An 18,235-nucleotide genomic window follows, 5' to 3' on the forward strand; every position below is an offset into this window, starting at 1 on the left:
GTTGTGATATCTAAAACACAGTCACAATCCTTTATTTTTCCCTGCCTTGTGCAGACTTCCGGTAGGAAATCCACTTGTCTCCCAGAGTTCTTGGCTGTGGTTCTCTGATGCTTGGGAACTGAGCTTTAGGTGGTAAGTTCAAAGTCCATCCAGTGGTGGAGAAGTGGAGTGAAGGCCACCCTCTGGCTGGGAGTAAATGCCAGCTCTGAAATCAGGGAGTCTGAGCAAGCCAGGTGTTAAGAAAAAGCTAAAACAATTATGAAATTACCACTTTGGGGGGTGGGTACCGGGGATCAAACTCGGGTCTTTGCGCTTGCACAGCAGGTGGAGAAACCACTGAGGTAAATCCCCGGCCCTTATATTTGTTTTTTAAAGCTACAATTACTATAAATGACTACAACCAAGGTGACTTAAAACAACAGCAATTTATTCTGTCACAGTTATAGCGGTCAAAGGTCCAAAATCAAGGTGCTGGCTTCCTCAGAAGGACATAAGGGAAGATCCCTCCATGCTTCTTAGATTCCAGAGGCTCCTGACAATACTTGGTGTCCTTTAGCTTTTCCAGTTGTCACTTCAGTCTCTGTCTGCATCTTTACAAGGTCTTCCTCCTTGTGTGTGTCCACCTGTCCTTGCCTCTTCTTTTAAGGATATCAGTCATTGGATATAGGACCCACTTTTATCTATTTTATCTCATCTTAACTAATTACATCTTCAAAGACCCTATTTCCAAATCTGAAGTTCAACCCAGCCTGTGATTTCAAACACATAGGAAGATAAATAGCTTTTTTTAAAACATTTTTTCTGGGATTTCTTCCTATCCTCTTGATTAATGTTCAAATACCATCTGGCAGAGAAATGAAAGCATATATTTTAGTTGGGGGGTGTCTTGTTGAATCACAAAGTTTCCACAAAGCTAATTTAAATTTAAGGACCTCAAAAAATTTTTTGAAAACAATCCCCCTTGATGTTTCTTTCAACCCAGTGCACATCTCTCCTCAACAGAAAAGAGTCCTTTCCTTCTGTGCCTCTCACCTCCCCAACCTGGGGACCACCTTAGGGTGCTTCTTTGCCTGAGAAGTAAAGGACATACTATGAGTACAGCAAAATGTCAAGGGACTGAAGCGCGAAAGAAAATCCACTAGGGCTTTAGATTACGAGCTTTGTGTAGACTTGTCTTAAACCAGAGTCCAATAATATTCAGTAGCTAGAGCTCAGCTCTCATAATACTTAAAAGAAATTTCCAAGTCCTACATTCACAGACTCATAGTAAAAGGCACAAGTCCATTCTCAAGACATTTCAGGTCTAAAACCCTGAGTTTCAAAGATAAAAGAATAACCTAAGCAAATTAATTTTTTAAAACCCATTGGTTCTCAATCAGGAGCAATTTTGTCCACAAGGAAACCTTGAGCAATGTCTAAAGACATTTGTAGTTGTCATGACTGGGTGCGTGTTGCTGGCACAGGAGACCAGGGATGCTGTTCAGCATCCTGCAGTGCACAGGCCAGCCCTTCACAGCAAAGAATTAGCCAGCCCAAAACATAAACAGTGCTGATGTCAGAAGCTCTGATCCAGCATGTAGAGAAACTCTTTAAAACCACACTCTGATCATGTTTCTGTCTTGCTCAAATGCCTGCACATTCATTATCTTTGAGAATTCAAGCTCCTTGGCCTTTTAAAGCTTCTAGAGCTTTCCCCAGGCTTCCCTTTCCAACCTTCTCTCTTACTACCCCCTAACCCAAACCTGTCTACCCATGGCCCTGGGCCTGCATGTGATCTGCTGAAGACTTCCACAGTTGCGTTGGACTTTAAAATGTCTCCTTCCAGCCTCTTCCCCCATCCTCATTCTTCCCTATCCTTCGAGGACCAGTGCAAGTTCTGCCTCTTTCCAGAAGTTCTCTGGGGCCACCCCTCTCCATCTCATCCTGCATCCCTTTCCACCTCACTCAGTATCCTCCAACCACAGAGGTCTCCTCACTGTCCCACTGATAGACTCAGCTTGTCTCCACCTCTTTCCTTGGGTACTTGTGTGACTTGCTGCTCCTTTCACTTTAGGTTTCAGCCTAAGTGTCATATCCCAGTGTCTTACTCACTTCCCAAGTTCTCTATCATCACTCTACTGGGTTTCTTCATACAACCTATCTCTATAGTATCATACCAGACTATCCAGGCTAAGGACAAGAGTGTCCCTTGTTCATCTAGGTATCGTAGCCCTTTCCCAATACTGTGAATCTGGCTCAAAATAAAAGCTCATACATATTTGTCAAATGAACGAATGAGTGGCCTTACTCATTGCAGGAGAACAATCACTTTCTTCCAGTGGCCTGTAGTAGAGAGGCTGGTTCTTAATCCCTACTTCCTATTCTTCCATGATTGTAGAATTTTCAGGTGGGACATGCCACCTAGTTAAAGACCATATCTCCAGGCTCCTTTGCACTTAGGTATGGCCGTGAGGCAAAATTCTGGAAATGAGATGAAAATAGAAGTTATGTGCCAGCTTCCCAATGGTGCACTTGAAAGATGAATGCATTCCCTTTCTTTCCCACTTCTGGTTTATATGTGGACATGGTATGGCCCACCATGTGGGTGAGAGCAATATCCAAAGATGACAGAACAGTGAAATCGAAGACAACATGGTCAACAATATCGTAGCTGCCATGCAGCCTTCATGAGAGGTCAAGAAGCTTCCATGGTTTCCTAACTTTTCTCTAAATTAGCAGCACCATCTCCATTTTGCCAAACTGAGGTACATAAGTCATGTGCCCATACTGCTCAATGAAACCAGGAGAGATTTTGGACATTAAGTCAGTATCTCCTGGGATGTTTCTCTTTCAGCCCTTTCTGTCATCCAAACTTCTCCTCATTGACCTGTCCTTGCCCTTCTCCTACCTCCAACCGTAATATTACTCAGGGGCACTTGTCAGGCCTCACATCATCTCAATCATAGATATTTTAAGAGGCCCTGAGCAGGCTTATCTCCTGCCTGAAATGCTTTTTACATTCCCAGATGGAACTTTCCCCATTTCTTTTTCTCAGCTTTCCCTGGGGTTTTGCTTACTGTACAGGAGGGCAGCACGGTTCCTTCAGACTAGTCATGAAGATGCCTCTAGAAGGGTGACCTCAGCTTGTCACTGCAGATTGGCTTCAGGTTGTTAGAGACCCCACTTACTCATGCAACAAATGTTAAGTACCTGCCCAGTTGTTAGCCTAGGCACTGAACAGACAGATAGAGGCAGATATCCCATTTTAGTAGGAGAGAGACAGACAAAGAAGAAGACAGGGAGATAGAGAAAGGAAAGAAGGGTGAGAAGGGGAGGGAAATTGGGAAGAAAAAAAATGAAGTCTTTTTAGATTGTGATAAGAGCACTGTGAAGAAGATACAGTGAAATCAGGGAGGTCACTACCAGGAGACACTGATCTGAGGTACAAATGATAGGAGGCCAGTTGTGGGGATGATGGTATGGGGAAGGGGGCAGCAATGCCAATGCCCTGGGGTGGGAACATTCAGTGTGCTGAGAGGCAAATGGAAAATGCTTATGGCTACAGTGAAGTAAATGAGAGGGAGAAAGGAAAAGAGGGGTTCCGTTCACGCCTGCCGGTCAGAAGTCCACACACAGAGTTGGAAAGACCAGAAGAGAGGAGACAAGAAGCCCACCTTTAACTAGAGCTCTTACCAACAAGAGAAGAACTTAAGAAACCTCTGGAGATCTGAGTTCATGTTCCAATTCCTCCACCCTTCCCCATCTGATGTCCTTCAAAGCGCACACCGCCTGCAGGGTTCCTGGGTGAGTACCCTGCAGGTGAAAAAAGATTCTTGCCTTAAAATCCCCTTTTTCTACATTGTAACATTCTAGCACAGATGGCCCAGCCTCAGCTTCCAGCAACCCGAGACAAGGGGCCCAGTCACGAGGAGATGGCTCTTGGAACTCACTGTATGTCTTTGGACTTCAGATTTACCTTGGAAAGGAACATAGATGTCTCAGAGAATGTCAGCCAATTAGAATATAAATTCTAGAATCTACCTTTTGTCTCTTTTTTTTTTTTTTTTGGTAAGTCGTGGTGACTTCTGTCTCAGTGGCATACCTTCCATTCTCCATAATTTCACTAAAGTAACTGTTGGCAGCTTGGTGGTTAGCTATTTATTCAATGCCTGTGCTTTTGATAGGGAGACATGGTGGGCAGGTCATGGTCTCCTCCTTCAAGAAGCCTGAAGCCAGATATTGAGCAAGTAATTTCCGGGTGATAAGTGCCGTGGAAGAGAAAGTCAAATTCCTTCAGCAACAGCAGTGTACAAGGTCCAGCACTTGCCTAACAGAGCTCTATTCTCAAAGATCTTACCTTCATCTTGAGAAATTCATTCTATCCTTTGAAAGTTGTTTTGCTTTGTGATGAACATTGAAGAAAAAATAGGACCAACTAGTTTTGCTTTCTATCACTTCCCTGCATTACACTATCTCCCTAAGCATGACTTCACCTCATATTTCTTAATCTAGAATCAAACTATATTTTTGAGCATTGTAAGGTCAAATATGATGTGGAGTGGTAGGAAGAGTTCAACTTTTGGCCTGAGATGATCTGGCCTAGAATCCCAGCATTGCCTCCCAGAAGTCCTTACACCCTTTGAGGATAATAACTCCCATCCCCACTCACAGGGTTATTGTGAAGATCAATGTGATAATTTACATGAAAATGCTTTGTAAACTATGGAGCATTATTCCCATGTCAGCTGCTGTTTCACAATTCTTAGCATATTCTGAACTTCAGCTTTTCCGTACTCTAATATACAGATCCCTGCTATTCTTTTGTGACACCTTCATTATGTGCCACTCCTTCCATCTTTTGTTTGTGTTCATTTAAAACCTGAGCTAGAATGGCTTTCCTTCATCACCATGCTGCTCTCTTTAACAGCCTCTCCCTTTCTTCCTTGTGATTTTCTGTAGTGGTACAGACAGGGTGCAATTTAAAGCTTCTTCACCTTCCCGGGACCTTACAGAGTCATTCTCAAACCCAGATGACATTCCACTTTCCCATTTTCAAAAGTTTCTTTTAACCCAGATCAAAACTGTCTCCTGACTGGAGTCAAGCAAAGATCATTCCAGCTCTCGGCTGTTTCATGAAACCTATCTCATTTGGTGGTGGCCCTGGAGGAACTATATGGAAGCCTTGGAGTTCAGAAGGAGCCTCAGCAGTGATTCGTGTGAAAATTTGTCCTCATACTCCAAATTTTCCTTAGGGCTCCCAGACCTACCCTCAAACAGGCCTGCTTGAATCAAAAAGCCTTGCACAGCCTGGCTTTGCTAGCTGCCATGTTTCTATTCAATAACCCTACCATGAAGCATGACCTTAGCCTCCCAGGCAGTTTGCCACCGGATGCAGCCATCAATTTAAACCTGTCTGCCATTCTCCAAGGACCCACTGAGGGCAGCACAAGCATGAGCTCTTGTTGGTCCAGCAGATCATCATTGGCCCTGGTGGCTAGGGGCCAGTAGAGTTACTCTCTTCCTAACTACACAGAGGGCTTTGCACAGACGTGCTGGAAGTCAGAACAAGACTGTCATAATTCTCCTCTTGGAAAGTCTCAGTGATTGTCAAGTAATAGGAAAGTAACATCACAGGTGGGGCCTGGGGAGAAGTCAGGCAGACAGGCAGAGAGAGGCTGTGGATTAATCCAGTGGTTAAGTAGAAATCTGTGAAAAGTCAAGTATACATGAAGCAAATCTATATCTTTTTTTTTCAATCCACTTCAGTTTTTAAAAGATTGCTGGGTAATTGCATTCCAGATGCAACTTCTCCACTGGAAGTGGTTTGCTGCCAGTGACAATGAGCAGAGAAGCAGGTGGGACACAAATCACTAGGTTGTAGAGGAGAGGGGAGTGGGTAGCCTCAAAAGGGATGCAGCCCCTGCAAGCACTGTGGAAATCAGTATGGAGATACCTCAAAGAACTAGGACTGGAAGTCCCATTTGACCCCACTATTCCACTGCTGGGGATCTTCCCCAAAGAATTAAAAGAATCATACCACAGTGATATATGTGCACACATGTTCATAGCAGCGCAGTTTGTAATAGCTAAAACTTGGAAACAGCCCAAATGCCCATCAACTGGAGACTGGATCAAGAAAATGTGGTTTTTTTATAAAATGGAGTACTACTCAGCCATAAAAAATGAGAAATTAGAGACATTTATAGCTAAATGGATGCACATTGAGGCAATACTCTTAAGTGAAATAAATAGGACACACATGTGTAAATACCCAATAGTTTCTCTGGTGTGATAAACTGAAAGTGTAAATAAGGACTAAAATGTATAATAGGTAATGTGAAATAGGAAGAAAAGGGGCAAAGGGGAAGGAAGTGGGAGGGCTAGGGGAAAGGATAGAAGGGAATGGGATTAATATGAGAAAATGGAAAAACAGGAACAAAATCTTTGTAAATAGGGAGGAATGGAGGGATTGAAGGGAGGGCTGGGCAAGGGTGAAAAATAAGAACCAAGAGAGACTATGTAAAGGTGCAAATTTCCAATGATGAATGTCATTATATTGTATACCTAAAATGTACCAGTGATTAGAATGAATAATCGATAATGTAAAATAGGAAGAAAAGGTCCAAAGGGGTAGGGGTAGTGGGAGGGGCAGGGGAAAGGAAAGAAGGGAAAGGAAAAAATGCTGAGAAATGGAAAAAACGGAAATAAAGTCTTTGTAAATAGGGAAGGGTGGAGGAGGTGAAGGGAGGGCTAGGAATGGGGAAAAAATAAGAACCAAGATGCATTATGTAAAGGTACAATTCCCAATGAGAAATGTAATTGTGTTGTATACCTACAATGTACCAATAAAAGAATTTAATACAAAAAAAAAAAAAAAAAGGGGATGCAGCCCTTGACCAAAGATGCAAAGTGCAGCAGGGCTGTGGCTGCATCCTGGTTCTCAGCCTCTGACCCGTGCTTTACCAAACGACAGCACCTTTCTTTGGAGTGACTTATGAGGAATCCCAGAGGGTATGGGTATGTTTTCAAACAAAAATGTAGGAGCTGTTTGGTTAATGTGCAGAATCAAGTCTTTTTTCTTCCTCTTTCCTTTTTTTAGCCTTCTTAATTCAATCTACCCATCTTTCACAGTCATTACCAAATGTCACCGAATCCCCCAGGTCAGACAGAAACAACTATTGTTTGCTTGGAACACAGGTTCGTTTATATGCTGGAATTGAATACATCTTACAAATGGCAAATCAAGAAGCATTCTGAAAAATAAGCACTGGCAAGAGAAAAAAAAAATGTAACCTTATATTGTCCAAAACACTCAACAGGGGAAATACCATCATTTTCACTTGCTGCAATCAGAGCCATTAATAGACCTCATCTTTCTGTTGAAAATGTGTGTCCCTTTAGGTTCTGGCAATGAAAGCCTGAGGTTTTTGTTGTTATTTTGGTCATGATTTCAGAACTGTTTAAGGATTTTCTTGGAATTATTTAAGAAAGTATGCTTTCTCTGTTCTTTCTTTTTTTAATGGAAATGTTGACCAATCGGGATTTATTTAAATCCTCCTTGGTTATAGGCCTCCAAAGACAAAGCCATATCCATGGCAACAACAGGCAGCCCAGCAGAAGAGAGAGACACATCCAGACACAGAGCATAATAGCTCTGTTTACTGATGACTAAGATCTTGAAAGCTCTACTGTACATTCCAACTGGGAGCTTGGGCCAGACTCCAGGCTGTCCTCATCCTCCAGGTCCAGCATCTATAATCAGAGCCACAGAAAGGGACAGAAGCCCTTTCCAAGCCTTGAGAGTAAGGAATGTGATGCTTCTCCCAAGGCTCAGAATGATCCTACAGGAACAATAGGCCAAACTGAGAGGGAGACTGGAGCAGGGTAAGTCACAAGGGACCTCTGGAGCCCTCATGGCCTGAGGGTTTCCCTGTCTAGCTCCAGCTGAGCACAGCTGCCCTAGGAGGCAGCTTCTGCTCCAGTGATAGATAGGCCCTCAGTCCTGAGAGGCATGGACAGCAAGAGCAGCCCTGCTAGAGTTCATACCCAAGTGTTTTGTGATTTTCCCCTGATCCACTGCACCAATGTGCCTTGTTCCATCAGCCTTATCCATATGCCAATAAACACACAAAACCCAGACAGGAGCTGTGCATACCAAGCACCTCTCAGCTTTCTGACACAGGCGTAAAACAAGAACACACGTAGCTCTCATCAAATAGCTCATCACAATATGTTATACTTCTATTTGGCTGGATTTATGTGGCACAATCAATTTGGAAATAATGCTTTTGATTCCCTTTTACTGCATATATTAGTGTAATGTCCTATTAACTAATATGATGTTTTGACTTTTGGGCAATCATCTAGGAGCAAACCCTTGAGTTGAATATATCTGAGACAAATTGTCCAATAGATCCACCTTTTTTTCCCTAAAATAAACCCACACACCTCAGGAGTCTGTGTGGTAGAAAAGGTCCTAACATAGGTTCCCAGCTATCCCTAGGCCCAAGGCTATTTTAGAGGCATCAACCTCCTACTGGCCTTCACTTGTTGCTATCACCTTTAGATGTGGGTGGCTAGGCAGACCTTCAGTGAACAGGGCTGGCAGTGAGGGGAAAGACCCCAGGCCAGTTACACTATATCCCTTCCTCTCTTATCCAGGGAGAGCATGGTAATCCACCTTCTCATCCTAAAACAAAACCTGGATGTGCTGGGCCTTGCACGGGAAGTGTTCTTTTAGCTGTAGATGATGTCCTTTTACTTAACCAACATTATCAGCCATTCACAAAATGTTCTTCTCTAGAATTTGAAGATCTTTTAATGTACAACCTAGAACCCCATTTCATCTTTTTCCTCTGAATTATTGCCTTCTTTTCAGAGTGCTACCGTTCCTTATAGTTCTTTTGCAAACAAAAAGCAAGGAGGTTTTTAAAAACTCATAAGAGAAGTTTCATTCTGTTTCTCCTCCTGGAAGGCCCTGGGGAGGTTTATGAAAATGAATTTCTATATCAGGAATCACAATAATTGGAGTTGTTAAGGCTTAGCAGAAATGATTGGTATGTTCACATGCTGAAAAGAGACTAATGTCAGAAAAGATAAATAAAATAATAAAAGGGGGAAATGAAATTTATTTCATGTTAGACTTAGCAAAAATAAAACCATAATAAAAAGCTTGGACATTTAGAGAGCACTCTACCTTTTAAATATGATCTTCTGGGGACAAGATACAAATCTAAATCTAAAAAAATATAATCATTCTGCTTCCAAGAAAGTCAGACTCCAAAAGTTCATAAATGTCTAGTCTTCTGTTCAGTTCAATTCCTCTTTTCCTTAAGCTGTGTTTCCCCATAAGGCAAATAAACTTACCCAAAAGGACATAGCAAGTCCACAGCTCTTCTCTCTGGTAAATTATTAAAATTTAAGTGTTTTACAACTTCTATACTTATTCCAAAATAGAAAACTAAGAAAAAGTTAAGTGAGAATGACAGATCAAAGGAGCCTATAGACTGTGGAGATTCAATCTACCATTTGCCAATGTACCTAAGTGAAATAAAGTTCGATTCCTGACCAGTACGGATAACTGACACAAAGGTAAAGTTGGATTGCTGATCAGTGAGGACAGTGGGCTTGGGAGTGGGAGGTAGTGAGGACACAGGAGCCTGGAAGTGAAACCTAGAGTAACACAGCTCTAGCAGCAGGCTGAGGAAGCAACAGTTTTATTTCCTTGTTTAGCTCTAAATGCCTAGGTGTGTAGGTACATGGTTGGATTCCAGTGTAGACACCTAGCCTCTTTCTTTTTTCACCACAGATTGTGTACAAGTTCAACAACCCTTGAGGATGTTCTGAGAGATCAAGTGTGCAGCTAATGCAATTCTTTTTTAAATTTGTGACTTGGTTTCGTTCCCCATCTTCTACTTGGGCCATAAGCCACTGGCGAGTAAAATGAGCTCAATGACCAGATGCTGAGCAGAAGGCATGACACTCAGAGCATTGTTACTTCCCTGTTTCTGTCTGCACCGGACACTCCAGCTAAACAGCCTTCCCTGGCAGATTTCCAACCAGTTGAAATTTTGAAAAAGCCAGCAGGTCTGGTCAGAGAGCCTTGGCTGCTTCCACGAGGCCTTTTTGAACACAAAAGCTGGTCTCTCATTGTAAGTGGTTGCCCAGCACACAGCTCTGAATGGAGCCCTTTACAAATCTTTTCGCTTGGCCTCGTAACCTGAGCTTATGCTCCCTTTTTGGCAAGGACACTGTGGAAAATTCCCTGTACATAGAGTGCTGGCTCCATTTCCCAGCAATTCTACGAAGTTCTTTCTGTGTAACGGTAAAAATGGAGTACCCTAGCCACCCCCAAGCACTAAGGTCTGGAAAAAAGAGCACTTCAGCACTGATGGCAAGAAGTAAGTTCCACTTTTCAGCATGGAATTCTTTGAGAATTTAGAATGAATCTGAGTTCACAGCCTATTGCAGTGACTGCTCCAACTTGAAGACTACTAAGACCTTAGCAGGCCCCAAATATTTCCAATTTCTTGGCAAAGCTGTGGAGCCCATGTTACCTTTCTTTGAGTCATTATTATTACCTGTAATTACAGGCAAACAGCTTTTAGTTTTATAGAGCAATAAATCTGGAAGAAGAATCAGGTAGTCATGGGAGCAGCTTCAGCTTTTTTTTTTTTTTTTGGTACCGGGGATAGAACTCAGAACCTTGCACTTGCAAGGCAGGCATGGTGCCGCTCAGCTAAATCCCGAGACCAAGCTTCAGCTCTGATACATGAATTGAGTTGATTTTGCCAACATGTGGCCTTGGGATAAATTCAAATCCCAGGTTCTTCATCTGAGAAAAAGAAATAGGAAATTGAAGGCCTACCTGATATGGTCAATGTGAAAATGATTAAATAAGCTGGTATATATATGCCATGCTTGCTTCCCAGAAGGCATACCAATATTCTTACCTTCCCTTTCTCCCCTCCCCCCATTCTCATCCTCTTCTCCCTTTTCAAGCTGCGGTTTTTCAAACTGTTTTATCTGCTGGAAAATTTTTGAACTCAAATAAATGTGTATATAGAAGTCAGACATGGAAAATAGATTAAAAACCCAAGAAGCTACACATGCAGCACCTGGTTTATATCTGTTCCCCCCCCCCTTGGTGGTGGCTTCCACATCCTAAGTACCCTAGGAATGACCTTTCTCATTTACTGGGAAACCCAGGGGTACAGGTGCATGGCTTTCCCCTGCCATCCATGATCCTGTCTCCTACACCCGGGCAACTGAAATCTTCCCAGAGAGGGTCCTGGTGTATTTCAGGTTTAGGTAAAAGCCCTTTGGATCAGATTCTTTCAATTTTGGCATTGTCTCTGATGAAATCACTTTCCAAAGGGATGGCTGGGCTAGCAGCCCAGGAGCTGGTCCCCAGCCCAAGACCTGATTGTGATTGTTGAACAGCTGGGTCAGTTGTACAGTTTGTCTCTCATGTGTTCATGTCCCCAGATACTTTTACTAAAACATTGGTATAAACATAATTATATATTTGTTTCCCAAAAGTTGGAAAATTTAAGTGACTAGAAGGGGGAACTCACTTGTAATTCTACCATCTGGAAATAGCTCCACTTGACATTATGGTAACTTTCCTGTTTTTATGTGCATGTGCACTTATATAAACATATCAGTGGGTAATACAAAATTCGATTGAAGCTGTACATATAGTGTGAGGTCCTACTTTTGCCCATGTTTTTAAATAATTTTGGCTATAAATAATAATGTTCTATCATTTAGAGGTACCATTTGTTCAATCATTCTCCTGCTGCAGGTCCTTTTTATAATTTTGACTATTTTTTCTTTTATTCCTATATAAATATTTTAATTAAAATGTTTCTGTTCATAAATCTATGTCTTTGCCCTTCTTTGGTACTTGATGTATCAAAGACAGAGATTCTAGGAGTAGAATTACCAGATGAAAAGAGGAAACATGTTTATGGCTCTTGGTGTTTATTATATGCTACATGATTTTCCGAGAAATTTGTATCAATTCATCTTCCCAGTATGTCCCACAGTCACACCCAAAGAATGTGCAAGAATCTGTGTGTCAGCTCAAAGCACTCAGTTTACAAAATTATCTCTGGGTCTTTGGTGAGTCAGGGTTTTTGACAGACTCTACATAATGCTACAGATGCTACATAGTGTAGCATGATCAGAAGGCATTGGAAAATTTTCAGGCTTTATTGACCAAGAGTTATTTAAAAAATAGACTAACAAGCAGCCCAGGGCCCTTACTGGATCACATAGTACATTTGCTCAAATTAGAAACAGTCTCACTTTCCTCAAGACCCTTTCCTGCCATCTGCCTGAGAAGTCATAATACAGATCAAATGAATGATGAGTGTGCGGGGATAGGAGGCCCTTCCAGCAGCATGGTACATGATTCTCTAAGACATCTGTGTACAGGTCTAGATGTCACTATATGAAAGGTCACCTCTGCCCTCATGGGTCAGGTACACAAGAGGATCTCTTACATCCACCAGTGTGGACTCAGTCCTCTCCACCCACTACCACCCACTGCTCACAACAGCCAAGCACCGTTCAGTTAGAAAATCCCTCAGCCTCCTATTTGGCTGGAAATTGCAACTGCCCCCATGGGTGTCTGCTTTCACAGGTGTTCCAGCCTGTATTTCCTGTCCTCTTAGTTGCTCTATTTAGATGTCCCAGAAGTGCCTCAAATTTGTCAAAGGAGACAAATCTCATTCTCTCTGCCCCACTTCTCTGTCTCTCGAGGGATGTTTATCATCTTGGGGTTGTCAACAAATTATCTCTTCCCATCCCTTCACGCCCCACCACTGAACTGTTGCCAAATTCTGATTATTCCTCCTTCACTTCTCTTAGTGAACAGCTCTCTCCACGTCCCTTGAATCCATTAACCCCAGTCAGGACATTAACAAGCACAGGTTATGGAAAATTACTCCAGCGTCTGATAACTGTCAGGTTGACTGTTCCTATCTTTTACTCAATGAACACATTTGATGCTTACAAAGTCTCCCATCTTTGAAACTGAAAGTGTAAATAAGGACTAAAATGTATAATAGGTAATGTGAAATAGGAAGAAAAGGGGCAAAGGGGAAGGAGGTGGGAGGGGTAGGGGAAAGGAAAGAAGGGTATGGAATTAATATGAGAAAATGGAAAAATAGGAACAAAATCTTTGTAAATAGGGAGGAATGGAGGGGTGGAAGGGAGGGCTGGGCAAGGGTGAAAAATAAGAACCAAGAGAGATTATGTAAAGGTGCAAATTTCCAGTGATGAATGTCATTATATTGTCTACCTAAAATGTACCAATGATTAGAATGAATAATCGATAATGCAAAATAGGAAGAAAAGGTCCAAAGGGGTAGGGGTGGTGGGAGGGGCAGGGGAAAGGAAAGAAGGGAAAGGAAAAATGCTGAGAAATGGAAAAAATGGAAATAAAGTCTTTGTAAATAGGGAAGGGTGGAGGGGGTGAAGGGAGGGCTAGGAATGGGGAAAAAATAAGAACCAAGATGCATCATGTAAAGGTACAATTCCCAATGAGAAATGTAATTGTGTTGTATACCTAAAATGTACCAATAAAAGAAAAAAAAAGTCTCCCATCTTTCCCTGTGCCCCTGACTCCCCTCATTAGAGTTTAGAAAGGAAAACAGCAATGGATGAACAAGCATCCAGAGGCAAGAAATGAATGCTGGCTCCCTGCCCATCCCAAACAGATTTGCTGTCTTCTGCACAATGAGAAAGTCAGGGCAGAAGGTGATGCAACTGGACTGGCTGTAGGATATGGGCCAGCATCCCTAGGCTCCTGTGATAACAAAGCGAGTTTCCAAGGTCTGCTGTCAAATGTTGCAAAATCCAGACAAAATCCTGACAGACTCCCATTTGCTGCACACAACAGCCTTCCAGTTCTGCACTTTGCTTTTGAGCTTCCAGAGGAAATCTTGTTGCAAGTGTCACCCTAAAAGTAACCCACAGTTCTGATGAGGCAGAAATCCCCAGCATCAGACACACTGCAAGGACCCACTGTTTCCATTCTAAGATTAATGCCATGACATTATGAGGCAGCCAGATACATGGTGGGGCCTCATATGAAAGCTTCTGTTCTTCCCAGCCCCTCCTTGCCCCTTTTTTTGGGACTTCTTCTTAGAAAGTTTAAACAAAAGATGGAAAAGATGCCAGAGAGAGATTGCCTGAGGTTTCCCTTGAGCTGCTACCTTGAGCACTTACCTGTCTATTGGCAAACAGCTTGTGGCCATAACCAGTACTATTTCATCCACCTCCACTGAGAAAAAAATGCAAAGAAAGATGGTAAGAAATTTGGTCTTGCTCAAAGAGAGGTCTGGCCTTTCCCCTCAGCTTTTGGGAAGTAATCTATGTCATATCTTTGTTTATTTAGAACCGTGGCTGATGACACCAGATCTTAGTGTGGGATTGGCCATTCTGTGTAATCTGTTTTAGGATGGCATTCCAGGGCCAGGGATTTAGCTCAGTGGTTCTGGTGCCTGCCTCGCAATCACAAGGTCCTGAGTTCAATCCCAGGTACAAAAAAAAAAAAAAAAAAAAGGATGGCATTCCAGAAAGACCAACCATGTGACTGAGGGTGGTTTGAGGTCACAGGCATCAATCAACTCAGAAATTGAATTCAATCACATGGGCAACCAATCAGAATTACATAATGAAACACCAATAAAAACTATGGACAACAACTCAGGTGAGCTTCCCAGGCTGGCAACACTCCATGCATATTGTCATATATCATTATCAGGGGGGTAACAAGTCTTGGCTCCATGAGGAGAGAGGACAACAGAATTTTTTCATTTGAAATCTTTCCAGCCTCTGCCCTGTGTATCTTTTCCTTTAGTGATTTCAATCTGCATCTCTTCCTATAATAAACTGTACCCATGAGTATTACAGCATTCAGTGACTTCTAGGAATCTATCTAGCACATCATTAGTCCTGAGGGTAGTTTTGGAAACCTCCTAAATCTACAGTTGGTGTCAGAAGCGAAGACAGTTTTGGTGCTGTGTCCTGCAACTGTGCACTTTAGTTAAGTTTGGGCAGAGGCTTAGAGTACAGTACATCATGATCTATTTTAGCTGGCAAGGAAACATTTCTTTTACAACAAAGTTGCCAGATTTTGAAAATAGGGTTATGGAACCCTTTCTCAGGAGACTTGTTCAAATAGTCTCATAATCCCACCAAAGCATGGTTTGTGCTGACCCCAAAAAAAGGACTAGCCAGAAAATGCCAAAAATTCTAGAGCCCAGGGAATTTCATCATTGTACTGGAACTCTCCCCACACTTAAACCTCCAGAAGTTTCCCATCCCATTTAGAATTAAATTCAAACTTCCTACTCTATGTGTTTTTTGTGTGCAATTCCTTCACTACAATGCCAATCTAAATCAGTGCCACTATATAATAACTATATAATAGGTACTCTGTAAATGTTTGCTAAATAAACAAATATTCCAAACATAAAGAATATAAAATGCGTATTTGCCAGCACAATTTTATCTCTGGCTTACTTTTTTAAATTATTTCTATTGAGCTAAAATTCACATACTATAAGATTTAGTGTTTTACAATTCAGAGATTTTTAGTGCAACTTTGTAAACATGCTCAACCACCATTATTTATATGAAACTATACTATTTCATTTCTCTGGCTTACTTTTAATTCCAGCTACTCCTTCCTTTCTATCATGTTGTTCTGATGGTGTTGCCAATCACAATATCCAACGTGCATCAACTATAGGGAAGGCATGGGGTCTGGGAGACCACAGTCACTCCTGGCACTTCCCAACAGAAACAGAAAGAAAGACCTTCTGTCAGACTGGAAAGCTATGAGGAATGAACCCTGAGCTGCACTGCACAGATCTCTTGCCACTTGGAAGCATCTAGACCATAATAGGTGAGAATAAATCTAACCCACAGAGAAAGGGAACATTGGTTCTGGTTGTCTCTGAAACCAGCCACACCACTTCTCAGAGTTTGGTTATATAAACCAGTGATTTTTCTCTTGGGCTTGAATTAGTTCCAGTGGCTTTCAGTAACCTGGAACCTAAGGTGTTCCAATCAATAAAGTCCTTGTCCTGTTCACACATTCCCTCAGCACAGATTTACTAAGTAGTTCCTGTGTTGCAGGGCATTGGCCTTGAATCATATAGTCTAATGGGGCTGTGGTAGGTGCGGTAAATGCCATGAGAGGAAATGTGCAGAGCATATCACCCACTGTCCTTGGGCAGGAGAGATTTGAGGAAGAAATACCCTCTAAGCTGAGACCTAGCTTTAGAAGGGAACAAATATCAGAAAGGTGGGACCCAAAAATCCTAAGGTGACTTGATGAGATTGGCATCAGCAAGAGAAGTGAGGGAAACTATGTGAAGGATGTGCTGATTGAATTGGGCCTTAAAAGATGGATAAGAGGAAGTTATTTAGAGAAAGGATATAAGATCATTTCAGGTCGAAGAAAAATTGAGCAAAGGCTAGATAGAGGAAACAATGTGAAATTAGCCAGAATCTGGGATGTATGGAGAAAAGAGTTAAAAATTAGGCTGCTTAGGTAATTTGGAAGCACTTAACAAGCCAAAGGCCCAAAGGTTTAGAGCAGGGAACAGCATGTCAGCTCTGTGTTTTAACAAGCAATAGAATCTAAGATAGAAAAAAATGAGTGAAACAGGGTCAAGGACTCCAGTGTGGTGCCTATGGCAATAGTCCAGGGGACAGGATGGTTTGAGCCAGAACAGTGGCCAGAGTTAGATATATGAGTGCCCCTGAAGGGATAATAGGATTAATGCTATTATTACAGCATTATTAATGCTAATTATTATTAAGAAATAATAGGATTTAATGCTGTGATTAGATGGAGTGGCAATAGAGAAAAAAAGTTAAAACACGATAGTGGTGGTGATGATGGTGATAACGGTGGTGGTAAGGTGCTGGTGGTGATGGCAATCAGCTTTCCTTGGCTTTAAGCTAAGCCAAGCACTTTGCATGCATTATTTAATTTAATCTTCACAACACTGTGAGATAAATCATACTATTTCTCCAATTTTAGAGTTGAAGGAACTGAAGAACAGAGAGATGAAGTAACTTGCACCAAAAAAACCTGGATGACCCTTTAGAAAATAAGGAATGAATCAGAAGAGACCGGAAAGAGAAAGAGATCACTTCTGTGCACAATGAATTTAAGTTACCCAATTATGTGGATCTAAGCCCCCACTAGCAATTTGAATGTGTCCCTGCCATTCAGGAACACTTGCACTTTACTTGCGTTTTCTTAATGAGTGCAGGCAAAGTACAAAAAATCCCAGGCTTTCTTAAATCAGGATAGATTATCTTGACCACAGTGCTCCATCCACCATGCCTGTCACTCTGTGACAAAAGGAAATTAGATTCATCTGATAAGTATTGTTTTTCACAAAGTAATGTGGGATGTTTATCCAATACCCTGTGGTCTTCTAGGTGTTTGCAAATTGATTTTCTGATTATTTGTTCCAGTGATTTTCCAAGCATTCAGTGTTTTTCCAAGTTAGATTTACAATGTGAGTGAGCTAAAACTTCATATTTGCCTTCCCTTTCCTGTAGCAATATAAATTTTTAATGTTGCAGTTATTTAGGGTGTTTGCATGTTGCATCAGGCATACTCCAGGAACATGTACACAAATCTATATGACTGTGAGTCCACTGATTGAAGGAGATAAAGCAAACTTCATGCAGAATCCTTCAGAGTATATGACTATATCCAAAACAGAAACATACTGAGAAATATGATTAGTTCAAATATCCCAAATAAATTCAGTTCTTCACTCCTTAGAAATGTTTATATGATGAATTTTTTTTTAATTAGGCTCTGAGTAACTCATTAGTAGAGCACTTGCTTAGCACACATGAGGCCATGAGTTTGATCCCCAGCACTACGCACACACACAAATACACACACTCACATAAAAACATTTCACACAGAAAGATTATTACTATGTTCACATAGCTGTACTGTTAACATTGACCCAAAGCAAGATATAAAAGAATTTTTTAGCCAGGTGTGGTGACGCACACCTGTAATCCCAGCACTCTGAAGGCTATGGTAGAAGGATCAAGATGAGTTTGAGGCCAACCTGGACTACCTAGTGAGTTCAAGGCCAGCCTGGACTACATAGCAAGATCCTGTCCCAGAAAAAACCAAAAAAAATTTTTTAAATGTATCTTTTCTCAATCTCGCCTCTCTGAAGCCAGGATTTGGAAG

The 18,235-nt window shown here is 41.7% G+C and overlaps 1 long non-coding RNA gene across 1 annotated transcript; it reads right to left on the bottom strand.

Annotated features, from left to right (window-relative positions):
• Window positions 1-441: 441 nt before the first annotated feature.
• LOC110348977 (uncharacterized) lies at window positions 442-3,925 on the bottom strand. Its single transcript, XR_002394622.2, has 3 exons — window positions 3,673-3,925; window positions 2,288-2,460; window positions 442-844 (listed from the first exon to the last, which is right to left on the bottom strand). It is a non-coding gene; the product is annotated as an uncharacterized LOC110348977 (long non-coding RNA).
• Between the last annotated feature and the right edge of the window lie 14,310 nt (window positions 3,926-18,235).

This window comes from Heterocephalus glaber, unplaced genomic scaffold (assembly GCF_053883595.1).
Source record: "Heterocephalus glaber isolate CG9 unplaced genomic scaffold, H.glaber_assembly_v1.0 deba00001666, whole genome shotgun sequence".
NCBI lineage: Eukaryota > Metazoa > Chordata > Mammalia > Rodentia > Bathyergidae > Heterocephalus > Heterocephalus glaber.